A 22,422-nucleotide genomic window follows, 5' to 3' on the forward strand; every position below is an offset into this window, starting at 1 on the left:
CTCAGGAGGCAGGTCAGGTGGTCCAGTATTCCCATGTCTTGAAGAATCTTCCACAGTTTGTTGTGATCCACACAGTCAAAGGTTTCAGCACAGTCAATGAAGCAGAAGTAGATGTTTTTCTGAAATTCCTTTGCTTTTTCTATGATGCAGCATGTGTTGGCAGTTTGATCTCTGGTTCCTGTGCCTTTTCTAAATCCAGCTTGTACATCTGGAAGTTCTCCGTTCATGTACTATTGATGCTTAGCTTGAAGGATTTTGCACACTACCTTGCTTACATATGAGATGAGTGCAATTGTGCGGTATTTTGAACATCCTTTGTCATTGCCCTCCTTTGGGTTTGGAATGAAAACTGACCTTTTCCAGTCCTTTGGCAACTGCTCAGTTTTCCAAATTTTCTGGCATATTGAGTGCAGCACTTTCACAGCATCATTTCTTGGATTTGAAATAGCTCAGCTGGAATTTCATCACCTCCACTGGTTTTGTTTGTAGTAATGCTTTCTAAAGCCCACTTGACTTCGGACTCAGGATGTCTGGCTCTAGATGAGTGACCACGCCTTTCTGGTTATCTTGGTCATTAAGACCTTTTTTGTATACTTCTTCCATGTATTCTTGCCACCTATTAATCTCTTCTGCTTCTGTTAGGTTGTTGCTGTTTCTGTCCTTTATTGGGCACATCTTTACATGGAATGTTCCCTTGGTATCTCTAATTTTCTTGAAGAGATCTCTAGTCTTTCCCATTCTATTGTTTTCCTCTATTTCTTTGCACTGATCACTGAGGAAGGCTTTCTTATCTCTCCTTGCTATTCTTTGGAACTCTGCATTCAGATCACTCTATCTTTCTTTTCATCCTTTGCCTTTAGCATTTCTTCTTTTCTCAGCTGTTTCTTATTCCTCCTCAACCAACCATTTTTGCTTTTTACATTTCTTTTTCTTGGGAATGGTTTTGATCACTGCCTCCTGTGCAATATTACAAACCTCCATCCATAATTCTTCAGGCACTCTGCCTATCACATCTAATCCCTTGAATCCCTTTGTTATTTCCACTGTATAATCATAAGGGATTTGATTTAGGTCATACCTGAATGGTCTAGTGGTTTTCCCTACTTTCTTCAATTTGAGTCTGAGTTTTGCAATAAGAAGCTCATGATCTGAGCCACTGTCAGATCCCAGTCTTGTTTTTGCTGACTGTATTGAGCTTCTCCATCTTTGGCTGCAAATAGTGCAATCAATCTGATTTTGGTATTGACCATCTGGCTATGTCCATGTGTAGAATCATCTTTTGTGTTGTTTGAAGAGGTTGTTTGCTATGACCAGTGCATTCTCTTGGCAAAACTGTTAGCCTTTTCCCTGCTTCATGTTGTACTCCAGGGTCAAACTTGCCTGTTGCTCCTGGTTGGGAAGTGTTCCCATAAATATTTTGAGAGTATTACTCTATATATCTATGTCTATGAACATAAATAGAATTGTTGTTTTTTTAAATTTCACATATGTAGAATTATGTGTACCATTTCCAGTTTCACATTGGTCCTGTCTCTTTGGTAACATTTCTGAAATTTTCCCATGTACCTCCAATTCATTCTTTTCAGCAGTTGCACAGTATTCCATTCTATGAATAAGCCACTGTCTATTTCATCTAGTTCTTATTTATGGACATTTAGATTATTGTCCATTTTTCCCTGTTTCAAACAATGCAAGAAAAAACATCTTTGTATAGTTCTCCTTGGCCACAAGTATGGTAATTTCTCTAGGTCTGAAGGTTATACCTAGATGTTTAATTAATGTCTTGTGTACATTTTCAGCTTTTCTAGGTATTATCATAATTTTTCTCCAAGTTAATTGTACCAATATTTTCTCTCATAAGCAATACATAAATTCTCTTTTTCCACAAACTTTCCAACTATTGGTATTATCAACTTTTGTATTGTTCTTCTCCATATCCTACACCACTGGTGTGTAATGATTTCTCCTTGTTTTAGTTTAATCCTGGTAAGTTTGCTTATCTTTTCTGGTATTTATTGATCATTGAGATATCTTCTTCCACAAATTAACTGATTATATTGTTTGCTTGATTTGTTTTTTCTATTAAACTTTTTTGCATTTTTCTTATTGTTTATAGGAATTCCATATATACTATAGATACTTTAGCAATTGTATACTTTGCAAATATCTTCTCCCATAATGTCTCTTGCCTCAGCCTTGCTTATGGTGACATTTTTGATACAGAAGATTTTGATTGTAATGTGCAAGATGATTTGTCAGTATTTTCCCTTACATTTTATAGTGATCTGCCTTTTAAGAATTCTGCCCTAGACTGATATCATAAATATATTCACCCATATGTTTTTCTAAAAACTTAAAGCTTTGCATTTCACAGACAGCTCTTACATTCATTTGAACTTACTTTTGTGGATGATGAGAAATATAGAGATTTATTTTTATCTTTTCCTTATGGAAACCAGTTTTCCCAGTGCCACCTACAAAATAATCCATATTTAAACCTTTGATTTTTAAGAATTTGCTTTTTATTTTCTATCAAATTTGTATATGTACAAAGTATAGGTATTCAAGAAATCTACAGTCTTTTTAAAAAATGAAAGTTCCTTGCTATTACACTTCTTACCATTTCCCTGCCCTTAGATACAAACACTATTTTACTCTTTATAAAATTAACAAAACCCATTTTATCTCTTAATAATATGCTTGTGTTTTCAATTCCTAATTTTTCATTTTGGAAATTAATTTTTTAATTTTGGAAGATGAGGGTTCTTCCCTGTTTCTATTCTTCTAAAATAGTGTAATTGTAATTGTATTATTGTTCTATTCCAGATTTAAATTATTTTAACATGTAAACTCTGTGTATAAATGAACTATGTACTGCAAGAATTACTTTTCCTTTTCTGCATATTTTTGGTATGTTTTTCCTGGAATTAGTGTCTTATTCATATTTTTTCCTACGTTCTTATCATAATTATACTCAACTTTTCTCTAATTTATATAAATCTCCTCTCATGTTTAAACACTTACATTTTCTGACAGTATCATCTTAAATTTTTTTATTGAGATATAATTCACATTACATTTTATTAGTTTCAAATATAACATGCTAACTTTATATTTGTATGTATTACTAAATGGTCACCACAATAAGGCCAGTATACATCTGTTGCAACACATAGTTGCAATTTTTTTTCTTGTTTGCTAATGGAGTATTTATTAAACCAAAATTACAATAATACTATGTCAGGAGAGTAGAAACAGAAAGGCACCCTCATCTTCCAAAGCTTGAAGCTAAAGAATAATGCCTGAACACAAGAATTTTATTAAGAGATAAATTTGTTCTTAAGTTTATAGAGAGTGAAAGAGTATTTGGAAGCACCTGATGTGTGTTTGCCATCTTTTTCTTGCCTGGGAGAGCTGGGCTGGAGGCACTCAGAAGGCATTAGTGAGGAGAGAGGTCAGTAAGTGGGAGGAGCTGATAATTCGGAAGACCAAGGATAGACACATTTCCTGTGAACTGAGTGAAAGTAGCCAGGCTTGCATTGCCTTCCAGGCAGACTTTCTCAGGAGCTTCCTTCTAGGCAAGGAGCCCCCAGTGATAGGAGAGGATGGGTGTGCTTTGAGGGTCAAGATATGGGAGGTATACAAGAGATCAACTGTAAAGTGAATTTTTGCCATGTGGAGGCTCCAAGGTAGCCGGCGGCCCCTCAGATGACTCTGATGCTTACTTGTGAGTACCCACCACCCACAAGACATCCATGGTCAGATTTCAACAACACCATGGAGGGTCCAGTGGAGATGTTCACAGTCATAACAAGTTTGCCACACAAAGAACCACTTTGTAAATACTCCTGGAGGAAATACTCAAATAAGACAAAAAAAACAAATAACAAAAAACTCTAGGAGATACAGCCAAAGATATAAGAAATAAAAATGAGTAAATAGATGTTCTAAATTTTATTTGTCCAAAAATTTATCAGGAGGTGAAAGGGAAGAAAACAAAACAAGAAAGCTTTCTAACATTCTAGAACTAAAATTCTAGATATTATTAGGATAGAGAAGAGAAATAAAGATGAAAGGGATGTAAATGTGCCTTAATATAGCCTCAAAACCTGCAGAGCATCATGACTAAGTAAGGCTTTTTTTGTTTAACCACCAGAAGTATATTTTAATATCAGAAAATTTCAGTGAATTACTGGTAATATTAAAAATAAAAACCATATATTTACATCAAGAGATGTAGGAAAAGTATTTGATAATAGCAGTCAGTGAGTGGAGTGAGTATAGTGGTGAGCTGCAAATGTAGTAACAAAGTACCCACTTCTCTGATGGTTGATGGCCTTCCTATAGACAACTCTCGAGTGAGCGGTAGAGAATCATCACTTTAAATGAACGTAGAGATTCTTTGTTTTGTCTTAGATCACGTTCTCTAGAAGCAGAAACTGAGTGTAGGGTTCAGGGGCAAACAACCTTTCGAGGAATGCTCTTCAGAAGAAGTCAGTAAGTTTAAGGATAAGGAAGGTGGAAAAGCAGAACAAGGATGTGATTTCGGGTAAAAGTCTAGCCTTAGTGCGATATATGAGGGAGACGTCTGCCATGTAACCTGTAATCCTCTCTCAGAGGCTCCTGAGAATATTCTGGGAGCCATTCATCGACCACCTGCACAACAGCTGAGAGACGGATGTGCAAGTCCAGTAAATGAGATGGAACAGGGTTGGGGGCAACACCTAACTTCTGCCACACTGATTTATATCTCAGATTAGAAATTCTAGTTTCTGAATCATGATCCTATTTTACAGCTTCAAGTGATTGTAATATTTTTCTGTATCCTAAGTGTGCTCAGAAAAGGCGTGAGATTGTCTGCGTTTCCATCTGGAGCAGAGGAAGATGTCCCCAGACTCAAAAGGACAGAGGAGTACAGAATACAGAAGCAAAATGAATTTTTATGACTATACTTCATGAGTCCTACATGCTCAATAGGCCACATGTGTGTATACACACATGTATCATGCATATATGCATATGTTTACATATTTTATCATATTTCATATCATACATACAACACATATGCACACCTATATATTTCACCTACTATCTCTTGTTTTATAGCTCAGAGAAGAATATTACATTCTTTCGAAGATCTTGAAAGTAGCCACTGTTAACATCACTATTGTACAACACTAAAATATATGTGGCTATTATTTCTATAGCAATAGTACAGATGATACTCATATTTTCTTGTCAGCATTCTACTTCTTCGAAACAGAGAAAGTTGAAAAGAGGGCATTTCTTTTTCTGCCAAAGATCTGGAAACACTTTGTCCCTGGAGCAGACTTCCAGCCAAATGAGGATCTCCATAGGAATGGAAGAAATCACACGCTCTGCTCCAGGATCCTGTGTTTGCCAGGTCACATTGCTTTACTTTGGATTTCTACCATCTGAGCGAGGGTCAGTCCAAAGGCCCGGGACCCACCGTGGTGCAGCCAACTGCTATGTGTTGCCAGGGCAGCGTGTCCTCTTGTGTCTTGGCCAGGTAAGGATCTGAAGATGAGATGTTTGCATCCCTGGCGCCTCCCATTGTGTGCCAAACCAGGACTGCGCTGCAAGAGATCTCCTTGCCAATTTTCCTTTATTAAAAAGATACTCCTTTCCATGCCCAAGAATAACATTATGGAAAAGGATAACCATTTAACTATGTTTGACCATGGTCCTGAGGAATTCGGCAGGATCCCACAGAGTTCCAAAGTATGCATTTTTTCAATTCACAGGCAAAGGATGAACGATATATCAATGACATGAGAATAGAAAATGTATAATTCTTTAGAAGGCTTAACAATGTCACCATAGTGCCAAGCGTCCATGTTTTGAGCGTTGTCATTCACCATGTCCGTATACATATGTGTATGTAAGTGTGCTTGCGTTACGTTTTGAGTGGTGATAGAATATACTTCTTTGGAAGCTGTAAAAGCTGGGCTGCCATTCAGAATTTGGCATTTCATTTTGCTATATGGAAAGACATTTAGCACGTGGTTTGACACCCAGCATTTGGGAGTTCATCCAAGTTCAGTGGTCCTAGACGGTTAACATCGTCTTACAGAGTTTAGATATCCCTGCTAGCATTCAGAATCTCCAGCCACACACTGCACCATTATGTTAAAGCACATCTTTTAGTGCCAGACAACAGGCAAATACTAGTGAAGTTCCAGGTAGAGGCATGTTTATTTGTTTTCTGTGGTTCAGAAACCATTTCCTTTTGCTTGAATAAGACAGTGTCTAAAAGCAATTTCCTTTCTCTTTCCATGGCTCCTTGAAACCGGTGAATTATTAAAATGATCAGGCTGCTGGTATGATAGTGAATGAGAGGTGATCTAACATTGGAGGAGGTACTGAGCACAGGGAAAATTTGAAAAAGTAATGTAAATCCCTTTTAAGAGACCCAAAGGTGAGATTTTTTTGTTGCTGGTGGCTCCTCTGTTATCCGTGATCCACACACACACACTCCTTGGTTCCAATCCTGCAGAGAAAAGATGGTGCATCTCAGGATGACATTCTGTCTTTTAGCCGATGTCACTGTTCAGAAGAGGGCATGAATATGAAACACTTTTGGCTTGAGCTGAGACATCCACGTTTTCTGCTTTTGAAGAAACATTTCTGGTCTGTAGGCCTTTGGACTCAGACTGAATTACACCACTAGCATTCTGAGTTCTCCCGTTTGCAGATGGCAGACTATGGACCTGTTCAGCCTTCACAATCATATGAGACAATTCCTATACTAAATCTCCATGTATACATCCTATTGGCTCTGTTTCTCTGGAGAATATTGCCTAATACAAGGAGGATGTCTAATATCATAGAAAAGAAGAAGGGGTTCTGGATGGATATGAAGAGCAGATGTTCACCTTAGCTTCTCTGTCTCTAACATCAGCACCAGAATATTTTTATTCTTTGTCAGCTGAGAAGCAAAACACATTTTCTACACTGAGAGAGAAAAATCTCCTGTACTATAAGTTCTGTAAAATATAGTCAGGGTAACATTTTGTGATGTATGTCTAAATATGACAGAAGTCTGAATATTAAGCTACACTCCTATTTCCCCAGTGAGATGCAAATGTATGAATGTAACCCCTTGGAGTTGTGCAGTGTATAACTTGAACAGCCTTATCAGGCATCCCTAGATGCTATCAATGGAAATTTTACCCCAAGTACCAATCAACCATTGCTGTAATACTAGGAAGAGTTTTAATTTTCTGTGACTCTTGTAGGTGAATATTCACAGTCATTGCAACCTAACCATACATTGTATTTTTTAAAATTCTTTTTAAATAGCCACCCATCAATGCTTAAGTGAAACCCAACACTTGTCACTGTGAGGTTATCATGACCTTAGGAATATTTGCTAAATCTGTTCTTTTAAGAACCACTGATTTTACCAGATTAGTGCTTTCCAACCTTGGCTGTTGCCCCTTAGAATCACCTGAAGGATCTTAAAGAAGAAAAAGGATTCCAAGGTCTCCTTGTCTATTGATTTATCAGACTATCTAAGAAGTAGGGCTTGATCTCTGTCCTTTTTTAAAAAAATGTAAGTTTCATCAGATTGACCTCTGCAAGCAATTAAAATTAGCATTGATTAAGGTCTTTGTTGGCTAATTGAGCTTCTATTTAAAAAATAGTCAAACACAGAGTGTGAGAAATTTCATAAAGACTCAAATATGAAGTGGTGTGTTTTTTTGCGTTATATACAGGTACACATAAGACAGGTTTTCTCAGTTATCTTTGTTGTCTGAAAATGCAAAACTCTGTGCATCTCCTTAGTCATGGATACTTGGCCACACTCCCAAGAGGAGCCCAAGCTCCCTGTCCTTCCCACCTCCCTGACATTTTAGCTGGCAGGACTTAGGCTTCTGTTTGAATCCTGCGGTTCATCTTTGCTGCGGAACAGTCTTAGTGTCATGTTCATCTTGTCCAGACTTCAGCTTACACTGTTTAACAATTGAATGAAATCTCCTGAGCTCAGCCCTGTCCTAGGACACTCCATGGATGCTGCCAGTCTTAAATGTGGAGAATTAGCCTTCTCCCAAGCAAGTGTATCTTGCTTGTCCAGTGTCATAAACCCACAGTGAACCTGTGTCAATTTAACTCAGTTCCTGTCTCAAATAACTTCACAAATGGTCAGTTGCATAGTTTATTTTCATGGTCAGATCAGCGGTTTCAGTGACAGAAACCTGATTGTCAAAATATGTGTGTCCCCCAGCCCTTCTCTTCAGCCATTGTTTAGGAGGTGCCGTTTTTCCTCTAATGAGATGTGATGCACCAGTTTAGAGGTAGAATTTCACTGACTGTGGGGAGGGATATGAGTTGTGAAGGGTCACTTTCTGCAGCTGATCACTACTAGTTCTAAAAGGCATGAACTAAGTGTCTCACTAAGAAGAAAAGGAGAGAACGAGCAGGGGGTGGAAATAAAGGAAAGCACAGTATTCTTACAGAATTGTTTTGGTGTAGTGGATGAAGGGAAGAAAGATAAAGTTAATCCACTCATTACCCCCAGGGACTGTGTCTTCCCAGAGTGATTATTGCCTGGATCATTACCTCCCTTCTCATTCTAATCCTAAATTGAATCCTCAGGGATATTCAAGCACCCCAAGCCTTTTACAAACTCTAAGGTGCTAATAGTCAGGTCTCTGCGTGCATGTGTGCTTAGGTGCCTCAGTCGTGTCCAACTCTGTGAGACCCCATGGACTGTAGCCCACCAGGCTCCTCTATCCATGGAAGTCTCCAGGCAAGGATACTGGAGTGGGTTGCCATGCCCTCCCTCCTCCAGGGGAACGTACCGACCCAGGGATCGAACCCTCATCTCTTACATCTCCTGCATTGGCACGTGGGTTCTTTACCACTAGCACCACCTGGGAAGCCCATTCAGGTCTCTTGTTGCCCACATAGCACTCCTACAACACCACACTCCTACATGTATCCATGCATGCATTCTAAGTTGTTTCCATCATATCTGACTCTTTGCGACCCTATGGACTGTAGCCCACCAGGCTCCTCTGTCTGTGGGATTCTCCAGGCAAGAATACTGGAGTGGGTTGCCATGCCCTCGTCCAGGGGATCTTCCCAAACCAGGGATCAAACCCACATCTCCTCTGTCTCCTGCATTTGGCCGGCAGGTTCTTCACCATGGCGCCACCTGAGTTAATCTTTTGCTGACTTCCCCTGTTGAGGGGGCAGGTGGCTCTGTCCTGGGGCTCCCAAGGATTGCTTCCGAGAAGCCAAGCCTTTCATGGGAGGCAGTGTGGTAGAGTGGAAAGAAGCCAGGCTTGGAAGCTTGATAGATCTGCAGCTTCCTGGTTGTGAGTGGACAAAGTAGTAGAATTAAAATTAATTTAATACTCATTGCATTAAGCTGGGCTACTTTAAAATGGAACTCTCTATGTTAACATTCAGTAGTAACAGCTCATTCTTTCTTGTTCTAAGATGCTTTAAAAACTCTCTAGATAGTTTTTAGTTACCACGGGAAGTTGGCCTACAGAAATATTTTCTAGGCCTTTTAAGCAATGACAAGATAGTAGCTTTGTCTCAAAGGTCAGGAAGGGTCAATGGATGGATGCTGTGGATAACTCCTATAGAGTAATCTTCCTTCACTTCCCCTCTGGACTCAAAGAACAAATATTAAAAGAATCAATAGAGTATTTTATAGAAGAATGAGCCCCTAAAGTTACAGGCAGGATATGGACTGTGTTGTGACTTTGAAAACGCCATGTTTCGCCCTGGTAACCAATATCGTTAGCTTTACAGTCCTCAGAGCGTAAATCCAGGGATTTTTCCTAAGTTTGTTTCTCTGAAAATTTCTGATTTGTCTAAAGTGGGAAAGGCTCTTGCATTTTTGAAAAATATTTATTTATTTGGATGTGCCGGGTCTTAGCTGTGGCATGTGGTGTCTTTTAGTCACTATGTGGGATATTTTAGTTGTTGTGTGTGAGCTCTTAGTTGCCGGATATGGCTCTAATTCCCTGCTGCTGCTGCTAAGTCGCTTTAGTCATGCCCAACTCTGTGCGACCCCATAGACGGCAGCCCACCAGGCTCCTCTGTCCATGGGATTTTCCAGGCAAGGGTACTGGAGTGGGTTGCCATTTCCTTCTCCAGGGGATCTTCCCGACCCAGGAATTGAACCCAGGTCTCCTGCATTGCAGGCAGATGCTTTACCATCTGAGCCACTAGAGAAGTCCCAGAAGTGGGAGCTTGCTGGCAGAAGAGTGGGGAATTCTCTCAGACACACTCTTTTTCTATTTCCCACCATCTTGACCAGATCTTCTGTCTGTCCATATTCCAATCTCATAATTTGAAAAGAAAAAAGAGAATGTTGTTCCAGTTCATTCTGGCTTGGAATAGGCCCAGTATTTACAAAGAGTCATTTCTATGGCAGTATCAAAGTACTCAATTTCCATTCCTTATTATAAACAGGAAAATCTCTCCTTCGAGTGACCCTTTAGACCTGTATTTATCCAAGGTGTGAGATCGATGTGAAATGAACCCATGAAGAAAGTGGTTGGGAAGAACCAAAAAGCAGGCCCTGGAGTTCTTTCCTGGGTGTTAAGGGATTCCATGTAACCTAAGCTATATTTGTTGAATATAGGAATTATAGAAAGCAATTTAGATAAGGAAATTGAAACTTTATATACTTCTGTTCTAGATTCTAATGAAAGCTCAGACACATCTAATAAAATAAAAACACATTTTTTGTATAGACAGTGGCACTTTTCTAAGAAATTTTAAAAATTCAGAAAACTAGGGAATTTGCTAGATTCGTATTTAAAGAGCAATAATTTGTGTTGTCTCCTTAAAATTCATTCTATTTCTGCATTGTTTTATAATCTTAAAATATTTTTTAAAATATTTTCTATAGTGCTAGAAGCAGAAGACCTTTTTTATGGTGGGGTTTTTGAGTAATAATTCTGGTTTTAATACTTTTCAAAATACTGAAGATAATAAAATGAAAAATAAATATATTAAACTTAAAATTTTTTCTCTTTTTAAAAAGCTGTTTTGAGTTTCAGATGGGATTTCAGTCTTTCCTATTTTGTGGGAAAGGTTTTGGCTTTTAAATTGCACAGCATATCTGTCAAGGGCAAGCAAATCTTGGAAGCATGTTGTCCTAATGCTATAAATTTTCTTATATATCTTCAAATATTTTGGAGAAATCTACAGGAGACAAAGGATTGTTTTTTTTTTTTTTTCCTCTTCCCTTTTTGGGAAGTAAAAAGTACTGTTGAACACGGAGTTTCATAATAATTGCATAATTATTTTTGTTTTCTTACCAATGCCAGCGTGCTACTGGTAAAGTACAACAGTACTTAAAAGAGTTCATCTGAGAACTGAATTCTGACCACTTAAAAAATATTTCCTGCAGCCTTCTCTCTGCTTTGAAAAAGCTATTTCAAAATTTTCTGAGTAGCGACACAGCTGCACAGAATGATCTGGTAAAATAGTAACTATATATTTATAACTCCAAAGTCAATGTAATAAAATAATAAACTTCTGCATTGTTTTAGAACCTTAAAATATTTTTTTGTGTGTGTGTGTGTGTGAGCTGCCTTGTTTTCCAAAAACCTGGGAAACTTTGGGTATATGACTAAAGGACAAGTAAAGTCCTATAAGTACCTGGAGTCATGAAGGAAAATTCTTTGGCAAATTCCATTTGTGTGGCTTAGGAAGAGTTGGATTCCCGTGCCTTGGTTTCTCTATTAAAAACACGGATAAAGAGGTGATTGGCTGTTAAGGACCAACATTCAAAGTTCTCAGAGTTGAGCTTTCCTTCTGAATTTGCAACTCAATGGGAATGAGGAAGTCTGGGAGGTAAGGAGTACAGTGTAGGGTGAAGGCTGCTGAGGTTTTCTTTAGGGTGACCTGGCTGATGAGCAGACCGTTTCCCTCACATGTGGTCCCAGCGGTTTTGCAGTCCGTACCTGGGACTGCAAAGCCCATGTGTGGTAAGGAATTTTTCATTTCAAGTGTCATGTTCTTATTCATTTATTTTTATTTATTTGCTGTGTCAGGTCAGATCTTAGTTGCAGCAAGCAGGCTCTTCACGGCAGCCTGAGGGCTTCTCTCTAGCCGTGGCAGGAGCTGCAGCATGTGGCCAAGTGTCACGTTCTATTCTTGCTGCTGCCATGCCTCGTTGCTTAATTCTGGAGATCTATAGTATTTCATGTATTTATATTTATATACAAATGCATGTAAATAAATACATAAATAATATCTTAAGCTTAGAGTATGTCGGGCCTAGTGGGTACTAGTTAGGATTGATAATGATTTTTTTCCCCTTCTGTGTTGTACATATGATATTTTCATGGTGTTTCTGTGGTAAATATTTTCCTCAGTGTATTTGAAGTTTGCTTCTGTTCAGAGAAGGAGGCCACTGTACCAGAGACAGTATGCTTAGTGGAATGAAAATAGGTTTTAGAGTCAGGAATTCCAACCTGGCTTTAATAAATATCCTTGGATAAGTAATTTAAACTTCCTGACTCTCAGATTTCTCATCTGAAAATTGGAAATAAAAATGCAAAATTCTCAGTTTTGTCGGGAGACAAATGAGATGAAAAAAGATGCCTAATGTGGCTCTTGGCATACAAATGATTTATAATTTCTGTTTTTAATAGAGGCAAAACTCTGCTATCTCCTTTCATTTAAAACTTTCTTTGAAGATTTTTTGAAAAATTGACTTGACTAAATGGCATGATCAAAATGGGTTAAGCTACCCATTTTTTTTTTGTTTGTTTAATGTAGATAGCATTAGGGATTTTTTTCACCTCTCAAGCATTGGTTTCATTTTTATCAGAATACTTGGTATTTTAGACATGTGTGAAAGAAATATAACCTACATTTTTTTCTGCAACTTAATTTTAGCTATGCCTTCATTGTGGTGTTTGTGCTTCTGCCCACCTTTCCAGGGTTACATACAGGCCTGGGGGGCTTATACAATACCAGGGCACAGGGATGGGGGTGGACAGATTCTCCCTTAGTTTTTAGTACACACCAGTCACTACTGGAAATTCTTGGACAAAGATCGGGAAAAACGCCCTTCTCCTTGCCAAGTCCTTAGTTAGTTGGATGTTTTCATAGAGCAATAAGTGAAAGTTTCAGGGTTTTAAGAAACAGACATTAATCTGAAGGGTTTTTATAGCAATGCCCCTTTTATTTTCCATTCAAAATAATATTAAATAAAAATCAGATATTATCCATGCCGGTTTCTCATTGCTTTACTCATGTGGTTTCATTTTTATTTCTTTGGTCTCAGCCACAAAGGTGAAGCTTCCCATATGCACCTGATGCCTTCTATTTGGAAGACAGACCAGAAGAAGTTTATTCAGAGTCCAGTTCAAAGAGTGCAACATAACTCATTGTTTGTTTTTGAAAATGAAGTGAACTGCCTACCTTTTTTTTTAATATCTGAGCTGACTGACAGGGATGACATTTAATTAGAATGTTTTCTTTTTCATTTGAGGCAAGCCTCTTTTATTCCCTAGTGGAAATATTACAAAGTAGCAAGCTGTAGTAGCCAGCCTCCAAGATGGTTCCTAATGAGCCATGTCCTAATATTTTTCAGCTTGGATAATCCTCTGCTGCAATCAGTAGGCTTGACCTGTGTGACCAATGGAATCCTAGAGTAAATGACAAGTGTGCAACTTCTGAAGCTTGGTCGTAAAAGCCACATCGTGGTTTCTACCTTGCCTTCTCTCAGGTCTCTCTCTTGAGGGAAGCCAGTTTCCTCACTTTGGAAGAATCCTCAAGCAACTCTGTGGGGACTAGTTAGGCCCTCCTGCTAAGAGCCAAGGTGACCTTGCTAGTCTTGTGAGTGAGCTGTTTGGAAGTAGATCTTTCAGACTCAGTTCAGCTGTCAGATGAAGTTGCAGCTGACATTTTGATTCAGGAGAGAGCCTGAGCCAAAAATGACACAGTTGAGTCACTCTCAAATTTGTGACCAACAGAAGCTGTATGAGATAGTACAGAGTCATTGTAATTCAAGCCATTAAGTTTTGGAGTAATTTGTTACTCAGCGATGGACAACAAATACACACAGCGTGTTAGTATACTGACATACTTTGTATCTGAGTGGATACGAAGACTTTGTTGATAGTCCCTGAATTCTTTCCTGTCCCTTTATAAAATATATACATTATCTTTTGCAAATGAATGGCTCAAGTTTTGTGGTTCTGCACTCTCCAAACAGTAGTCCATATTTATCAAGTCCTTTTTTTTTTTCCCCCAGAAGAGAGCGCATGGCAAATGACTAAAAGTTTTAGTCAGCTGAAGCAAGATAGTCCAAAATTATCATGTTGGTATCCACATGTCTCTCTCAATTCCTCCAAGTACCACTTTTGGTGGAAGTGGGGAAGTGGGACTCAGGAGAATTTTAACTGTTACTGTGTGGGGCTGGGAATAAGTATGGGAGATTCTGAACTTTCTATGTTCTTGTCGACTTAGGTCCACCAAGAGTCATGTGATAGTGTCATCCTTATAGGACCTTCCAAAATCTCTACTATTATCATCACCTAGGGGACTCATTTCTGTTTTTATCTGTGTGTGTATTTATGTGTGTGTGTGTGGTGGGGGTGAATGGAGGTGATAAGTGTTACATCTTCCTGTTTCTTTCAAATTTTTTTCTCTATCCCAAATGTTTTCTATTTAAATTTTTAAACATTTGAAAAGTCAGAAAGACTCTTAGATTTTTTTCTGCTTTTTGCCTTTATTTCACTACCCCTCTTAGGCATCCTCTTTCTTTGAATGAAGTGAAGGAAAGACGGGAACACTGGGAGAAAAAAAGAAACATCTTAACATTTCAAAAATATCCCAACATATTTAAAATAAAGCAGGAGTTTCAAGTTTGCTCTGGATATTACCCTAAAATTATATGTGAATAAAAGTTATCTGAAGGTGGGAATAGACATTAAGAGTGAACTTTAAGGAAAGCTTAGAGAGTTCTGAGGGTCTTAGGTGTTTTTGAAAACTTGAAATATCTATTCTAAGGACTCTTCAAATAAAAATTTTACAATAGTATAATTTAGATACATTTTTAATATCACAATAACTATTGAATTCTTTTAAACATTCCACAACTTCAGGCAAGTTAGTTCTCAGTGCTGTTTGTTGACTATACAGGCTAGTGATCTTACTCAGAAGTATCATCTAGAGAGCTGCTAAAAATGCTCAAGCTCCACCCCAGTGATTCTGATTCAGACTAAATTGCCTCCATTTCACTTAAGGGTGTGGTCATTTTTGTTCTTCAAGGTACTTATTTACATATTGACTAATAGGTTAATGTTCTCACAAGATGATTGTGTTGAGTTTAGAATTAATAACAAAGGTAGGAGAAAATGATGACTATTAACTGGGAGAAGTTTACCTTTTAGTAGTTTGTCTCAGTTCAGTTTAGTTCAGTCACTCAGTCGTGTCTAACTCTTTGCGACCCCATGAACGGTAGCATGCCAGGCCTCCCTGTCCATCACCAACTCCCGGAGTCCACCCAAACCCATGTCCATTGAGTCAGTGATGCCATTCAACCATCTCATCTTCTGTTGTCCCCTTCTCCTCCTGCCCTCAACCTTTCTCAGAATCAGGTTCTTTTCGAATGAGTCAGCTCTTCGCATCAGGTGGCCAAAGTATTGGAGTTTCAGCTTCAACCTCAGTCTTTCCAAAGAACACTCAGGACTAATTTCCTTTAGGATGGACTGACTGGATCTCCTTGCAGTCCAAGGGACTCTCAAGAGTCTTCTCCAACACCACAGTTCAAAAGCATCAATTCTTCGGCACTCAGCTTTCTTTATAGTCCAACTCTCACATCCATACATGACCACTGGAAAAACCATAGCCTTGACTAGACAGACCTTTGTTGACAAAGTAATGTCTCTGCTTTTTAATATGCTGTCTAGGTTGGTCATAATCTTCCTTCCAAGGAGTAAGCATCTTTTAATTTCATGGCTGCAATCACCATCTGCAGTGATTTTGGAGCCCAGAAAAATAAAGTCAGCCACTGTTTCCACTGTTTCTACTGTTTCCCCATCTATTTGCCATGAAGTGATGGGACCGGATACCATGATCTTAGTTTTCTGAATGTTGAACTTTAAGCCAACTTTTTCACTCTCCTCTTTCCCTTTCATCAAAACGCTGTTTAGTTCTTCTTTACTTTCTGCCATAAGGGTGGTGTCATCTGCATATCTGAGGTTATTGATATTTCTCCCAGCAATCTTGATTCCAGCTTGTGCCTCTTCCAGCCCAGTATTTCTCATGATGTGCTCTGCATATAAGTTAAATAAGCAGGGTGACAATATACAGCCTTGATGTACTCCTTTTCCTATTTGGAACCAGTCTGTTGGTCCATGTCCAGTTCTAACTCTTGCTTCCTGACCTGCATATAGGTTTCTCAAGAGGCAGATCAGGTGATCTGGTATTCCCATCTTCTTCAGAATTTTCCACAGTTTACTGTGATCCACACAGTCGAAGGCTTTGGCATAGTCAATAAAGCAGAAATAGATGTTTTTCTGGAACTCTCTTGCTTTTTCAATGATCCAGTGGATGTTGGCAATTTGATTTCTGGTTCCTCTGCCTTTTCTAAAACCAGCTTGAACATCTGGAAGTTCATGGTTCATGTATTGCTGAAGCCTGGCTTGGAGAATTTTAAGCATTACTTTACTAGCATGTGAGATGAGTGCAATTGTGCAGTAGTTTGAGCATTCTTTGGCATTGCCTTTCTTTGGGATTGGAATGAAAACTGACCTTTTCCAGTCCTGTGGCCACTGCTGAGTTTTCCAAATTTGCTGGTATATTGAGTGCAGCACTTTCACAGCATCATCTTTCAGGATTTGAAATAGCTCAACTGGAATTCCATCACCTCCACTAGCTTTATTCATAGTGATGCTTTCTAAGGCCCACTTGCCTTCACATTCCAGGATGTCTGGCTCTAGATGAGTGATCACACCATTGTGATTATCTGGGTCATGGAGATCTTCCTTGTACAGTCCTTCTGTGTATTCTTGTCACCTCTTCTTAATATCTTCTGCTTCTGTTAGGTCTCTACCATTTGTGTCCTTTATTGAGCCCATCTTTGCATAGCACTAAATAATTCACAAAGTACTGTCATAAGTCAACACAGAGGAAGCAAAGTCAAGGGGTGGGAGGCACACAGGATTCTGAGGACACAAGCAGTTCACCCAAAGCCAGTGTACTCCTGGGCTGTCCATCACAGGAAAAGGTGAGTTTCTTTTTTTGACTAAGCCAGTTTGAGTCAGGTAGTCTGACATCTCTTACTGAGAATTGATGGATACAATTCTGTACAAATGGTTGTTGAATTAATGCTGTAGTGAAAGATTCAAGTGTGCATGGAGGGAAGCGAGCAAACAGTAGCCAACTCCTCCTGACTTTTTCCTTTGTCTGGGAGACATCTCTGCCATGCTGCCCAGTCCCAGTGGCCACCGGCCACGTGGACTGTATAGGCATGCCATCTCAATTTATTATTCTTCCCTTTATTGCACTTCACAGATACCATGCTTCTTGCAAACTCAAGGTTTGTGGCAAGGCTGCATTGTCAGTTGATGGTTAGCAATTTTTTTTTTTAAGCAATAAAGTTGTAGTGCCAGTGCAAGAGACACAAGAGATGTGGATTCAATCCCTAGGTTGGGAAGATCCTCTGGAGGAGGAAATGGCAATCCATTTCAATATTCTTGCTTGGAAAATCTCATAGAGGAACTTGGCAGGTTATAGTCCATGGGGTCGCCAGAAGTCAGACATCTGAGCTCACACACATGTTATTTAAATTAAGGTGTGCATGTTTTTTAAAAGATATAATGCTGTTGCACACTTAATAGACTGAAGTACAGTGTAAACATAACTTTTATATGCATCGGGACACCCCAAAATATTCATGTGACTTGCTTTATGGCAATATTCATTTTACTGCAGTGGTCTGGAATCGAACCTCTTCAAGGTATGCCTGTTACATGAATGTTGCTCCCCAGAGGTGGGCAGAAAAGTAGCCTTGAGGGAAGGTGACTGTGGGATAGGAGAGAGCATCTGTGGTTCTTAGTTCTTAAACATGTAGTCCCTGTGGTCACATTTTCCCAAAATGAGCAGGCCCAGTTCTATAGATTCCTCTTCAGTGATTCCATTCAGTTGTTTCTTCTTCTTCCAGAAAACTCCAGAAGCATATAATTTGGCTATGCTGTTATGACCAACCTAGATAGCATATTAAAAAGCAGAGACATTACTTTGCCAACAAAGGTCTGTCTAATCAAAGCTATGGTTTTTCCAGTAGTCATGTATGGATGTGAGAGTGGGATTATAAAGAAAGCTGAACGCCAAAGAATTGATGTTTTTGGGCTGTGGTGTTGGAGAAGACTCTTGGGAGTTCCTTGGACTGCAAGGAGATCCAGCTAGTCCATCCTAAAGGAAATCAGTCCTGAATATTCATTGGAAGGACTGATGCTGAAGCTGAAAGTCCAATATTTTGACCACCTGATGTGAAGAGCTGACTCCTTAGAAAAGACCCTGAAGCTGGGGAAGATTGAAGTTGGGAGGAGAAGGGGATGACAGAGGATGAGATGGTTGGATGGGGTCACTGACTCAATGGATATGAGTTTGAGTAAACTCTGGGAGTTGGTGGTGGACAGGGAGGCCTGGTGTGCTGCAGGCCATGGGGTTGAAAGAGTTGGACACGACTGAGCAACTGAACTGAAATAGTATTTAGAATATGTGTATTTCTTAAGCTTAGGCATCATTACCACCTACTTGATGCAAAATTTAAGTAAATGTCAGATTATTTTTATTTTAAGTTTCATTCTATTAAAATACTTTTTACTGAATCAATTCATAGTGACTCAGGATTCATACTGTACTGTTTCCTGAAATGTTCAACTGGCTACAACTTAAAAAAATTAGGGAATTCTTGCTTTGTATCCATGCTTGACTTGGGTTAAGTCTTTTCTATTTTGGAGGGGTTGTTCGGTTTTGTTTCATTTCTGTATCTTGCTCCTTTGTGTACTTACTGAGTGGTTTGAAGAGACACAGGGAAGAAATCTGAGAGAAGAAAACTGGCCTCTTATTACAGTTTTAAAATTTAGCAGTATTCTTCCTCAACATAACTCACTTCAGAAGTTTTCTGGAATTCTGCAAACCCTATTACTTTTGGTTTTAAAGTGAATGCTTTTGTTTGACTGGTATTGATCCAGTTGAACCAGTTCTCATCCCAGTGCCCAGGAAGTTGAAAAAGATGATTTCTTTTTCCCTATTTACAGAGAATGAGCACATATTGCTATGCACAAGAGGAAATTGCCAGTCTGAAAATTTCCCTTTGTGGTGTCTAATGGAGTAATCCAGGTAAGCAATTTTTGTGGGGTCTGAAAATACTTCATCTTGTAATACTTTTGCAAGTGGCCTGTATAAGCAATATGTTCTGTACATTTTACAACGAAAAATCTAAGTCATCAGCCAAGATTGTTAGCTTTTCATTGAACATTTCTAGTCACCAAGTTTTGTAAAGGTCATTCTACTCTACATGGTAGAGGAAGGTACCCACTTCTGCCTTGTGGCCAGCATAGATACCATCTCTCCTGGACTTAATCTTCATTGAAATGCTCCATCTCCTTAACATTGCCTTAAGTTTCCAGAAACAGGAGACCCAGGCATAAAATATTTGTCTGCTCATGACATTTTGCCAAAGGCTGTTGGACACATGAGCATCTCTAGAGAAAAGCTTCATCAGTTAATAGGGAAACATTCATCAATGCTACCTTTTTTAATTTGTGAAACACTCACTACAAAATGATAAGGTAGTTCTCTAAGTATGTTTCTATGGTGAATACTGAAGTAAGCAAGCTATAGATAGAACTTTCGAATAAGAGACTCAACTGCACAAATGGATAGAACTTCCTTTTCAGGAAGAAAAAGAATTGTCATCTTGAATAGCCCGATTGAACATAGTGGTGCTTTTTTTTTTCTTTTTCTTTTTTTAATATTATTTCAATGCTTTTTTTTTTTTTTTTTTAGTTGGAGGCTAATTACTTCACAACATTTCAGTGGGTTTTGTCATACATTGATATGAATCAGCCTCTCTCTTTTGAGTTGTATGCCCCCTACCACCCATGGTACTGTAGTGAAACTGAACTACTGCTTTTGTGTGTGAGCAGGATAGCTGGTTTTGGAAGGGGTATGCTGGACTTTAGTCTATGTCAGAATACTTAGGGAGCAATGGAATAGTGGCCCAGTGCAGCATTTTGAATCAGTGGGCTCACTGGGGACTTTATGCCCTTGGTGTGATTCAGCTCATTCATATGAGATTTGATAAGGACATTGACAATGGGAAAGAAAATTATCTTCTCATTAATTTAAAGACAAGACTTCTAGCTTCCAAAGTGAAACAGGAACACTATAGAAGCCCAGAAGAAATTTGGAACAAGTAATAAAGGGTTAGTCCTTTGTTGCTCCTCAGATCAGGATGTATTAACTATTTCAGTTTAGTTTAGTCACTCAGTCATGTCTGACCCTGCGACCCCATGGACTGCAGCACACCAGGCCTCCCTGTCCACCATCAACTCCTGGAGTTTATTCAAACTCATGTCCATCGAGTCGGTGATGCCATCCAACCATCTATAAAAATTTATTTCTGAATATCTTAGTCTTGGAAACCAAAATGTGCCAATATGAAGATAAGCGATTAATTCAGCTAAGGGTTATTACTTTCAGACTATAAAACTAGGGATTTTATTTTGTAATTGCTCTTACTTGCCAAACATAATGGGAATTGGGGGAAAAAAAAGCCATTAATGAAATCAGACCAACAGAAAAAGTCCTATAAAGCAGATGTTAGTTTTAAAATATTGAAAGTGGAAAAATATACAACAATATGTGCAGTGAGATATCCAATTTTATGTTATCATAAGACATATTACTGAGACACATACACAGTAAAATTATGGAAAGGCTGTAAGCGTTAACAGTGTGTGCATGCTCAGTCGTGTCTGACTCTTTGTGACCCCATGGACTGTAGCCCACCAGGCTCTCTGTCCATGGAATTTTCCAGGCAAGAATAACTGGAGTGGGTTGCCATTGCCTTCTCCGGGGGATCTTCCTGACCCAGGGATCAAACCCATGTCTCCTGCATTGGCAGGTGAATTCTTTACCATGGAGCCACCTGGGAAGCCCTAACAGTGCTTATGTCTAAATAATGACATTATGGAGGATTTTAAACCTCTTTTTTGTATAGGATTTTCTGCCATGAGTAGTTGTTACTTTTACAACTAGAGGGAAAGTAAATGCTATAAAATAGCTAAAATTTTATACAAATTTTTTAAATAGTATTTTTTACATAAGAACTATATTGTTTTAAGGGTATAATCACCCAACATAGAAAACTCAAGTTGGATTACAGATTCTTCACTACACTATTTCCTTCTATAGGGTTTGCTACATTTTCTGGTTTGGGTAAATCCTCTTTTATTGCTCCACACCCAAGTTTTCCACTAGAAAAAAATAGAGTATCTTTGCTTTTGCTGGTGCTTTCCACTCTTCTCTCTGAAAATTTCTGTCTTTGAGTCCCTTTAAAATGTGTCCAAAAACTCCCTTCCTTTAGCAGTTCTTTTCGGATTCAACCTGTCTCGGTTTGATTGCTTTTTTATGCAAATCTTTGGCTCTTGTGTGTTTAATTTTAAAGGTAACTTCATGGTTGTTGTTTTATAATTCTTTATCCTCTTTATTTATTGCTGTATCATCTTTTCATATGATTTTCTACTGAAGTGTCATTCTGTATCTGGCGGATAATTTCTCAGAGTACATAGGCCAGGGTTTCGTCATTTTTGTTTCCTACTAAGCAACTGGAAGAGTGAATTCATACTAATTAAAGTGGCTGAAAATATGTAGTAACAGATGAACTGAGAATCCTGTGAGAAATACTGAGCAAAGGTATTTTGGTCAGCTTCTAAACTCTCGGCTGTTGGATGAATCAAGTCTTTCCTGCGAATGTCTCCTCAGTTGTGTTGATTACATCCAAACTACTGCAATACTGTGGGTTTGGAGGATGTGATATATTGGCTATCTGCTTCTCATTTTTCATCACAGACTGACTGGTTTGCAGAGAGAGGAACCTAGAACACTGGCCCAACTTCAGATTTCATAATGGCTTGCTGACCACCTTCTTAGGGTTCTCACACCCTAATTAATAATTTTCTATTGCTCCTCTATATTAGATAGTATTTTGTGATTGGATATTGTGCTCTTTTGAATTATTTTTATGTCTTTCCATGTCGATTGTAGACTCAGAGTCATAGGGTTAGAGGATATTTTCACTGTGAACAATGACTTATGGTCTCTTAGAAAGGCTTTGTAATGCATAGGTTGGAAGTTAGTTCTTTCTTTTTTTACTAATATTTAAGAAGTTCTCTCTTT

At 38.6% G+C, this 22,422-nt stretch overlaps 1 long non-coding RNA gene across 1 annotated transcript in view; it reads left to right on the forward strand.

Annotated features, from left to right (window-relative positions):
* LOC133062698 (uncharacterized) overlaps nucleotides 1-22,422 on the forward strand; it is a 340,159-nt gene that overhangs the window by 308,451 nt on the left and 9,286 nt on the right. The window contains exon 7 of the long non-coding RNA XR_009694238.1: nucleotides 19,278-19,359. This is a non-coding gene — a long non-coding RNA (uncharacterized LOC133062698). The remainder of the gene's footprint in view (nucleotides 1-19,277; nucleotides 19,360-22,422) is intronic.

The sequence above is a fragment of the Dama dama genome, chromosome 9 (assembly GCF_033118175.1).
Source record: "Dama dama isolate Ldn47 chromosome 9, ASM3311817v1, whole genome shotgun sequence".
NCBI lineage: Eukaryota > Metazoa > Chordata > Mammalia > Artiodactyla > Cervidae > Dama > Dama dama.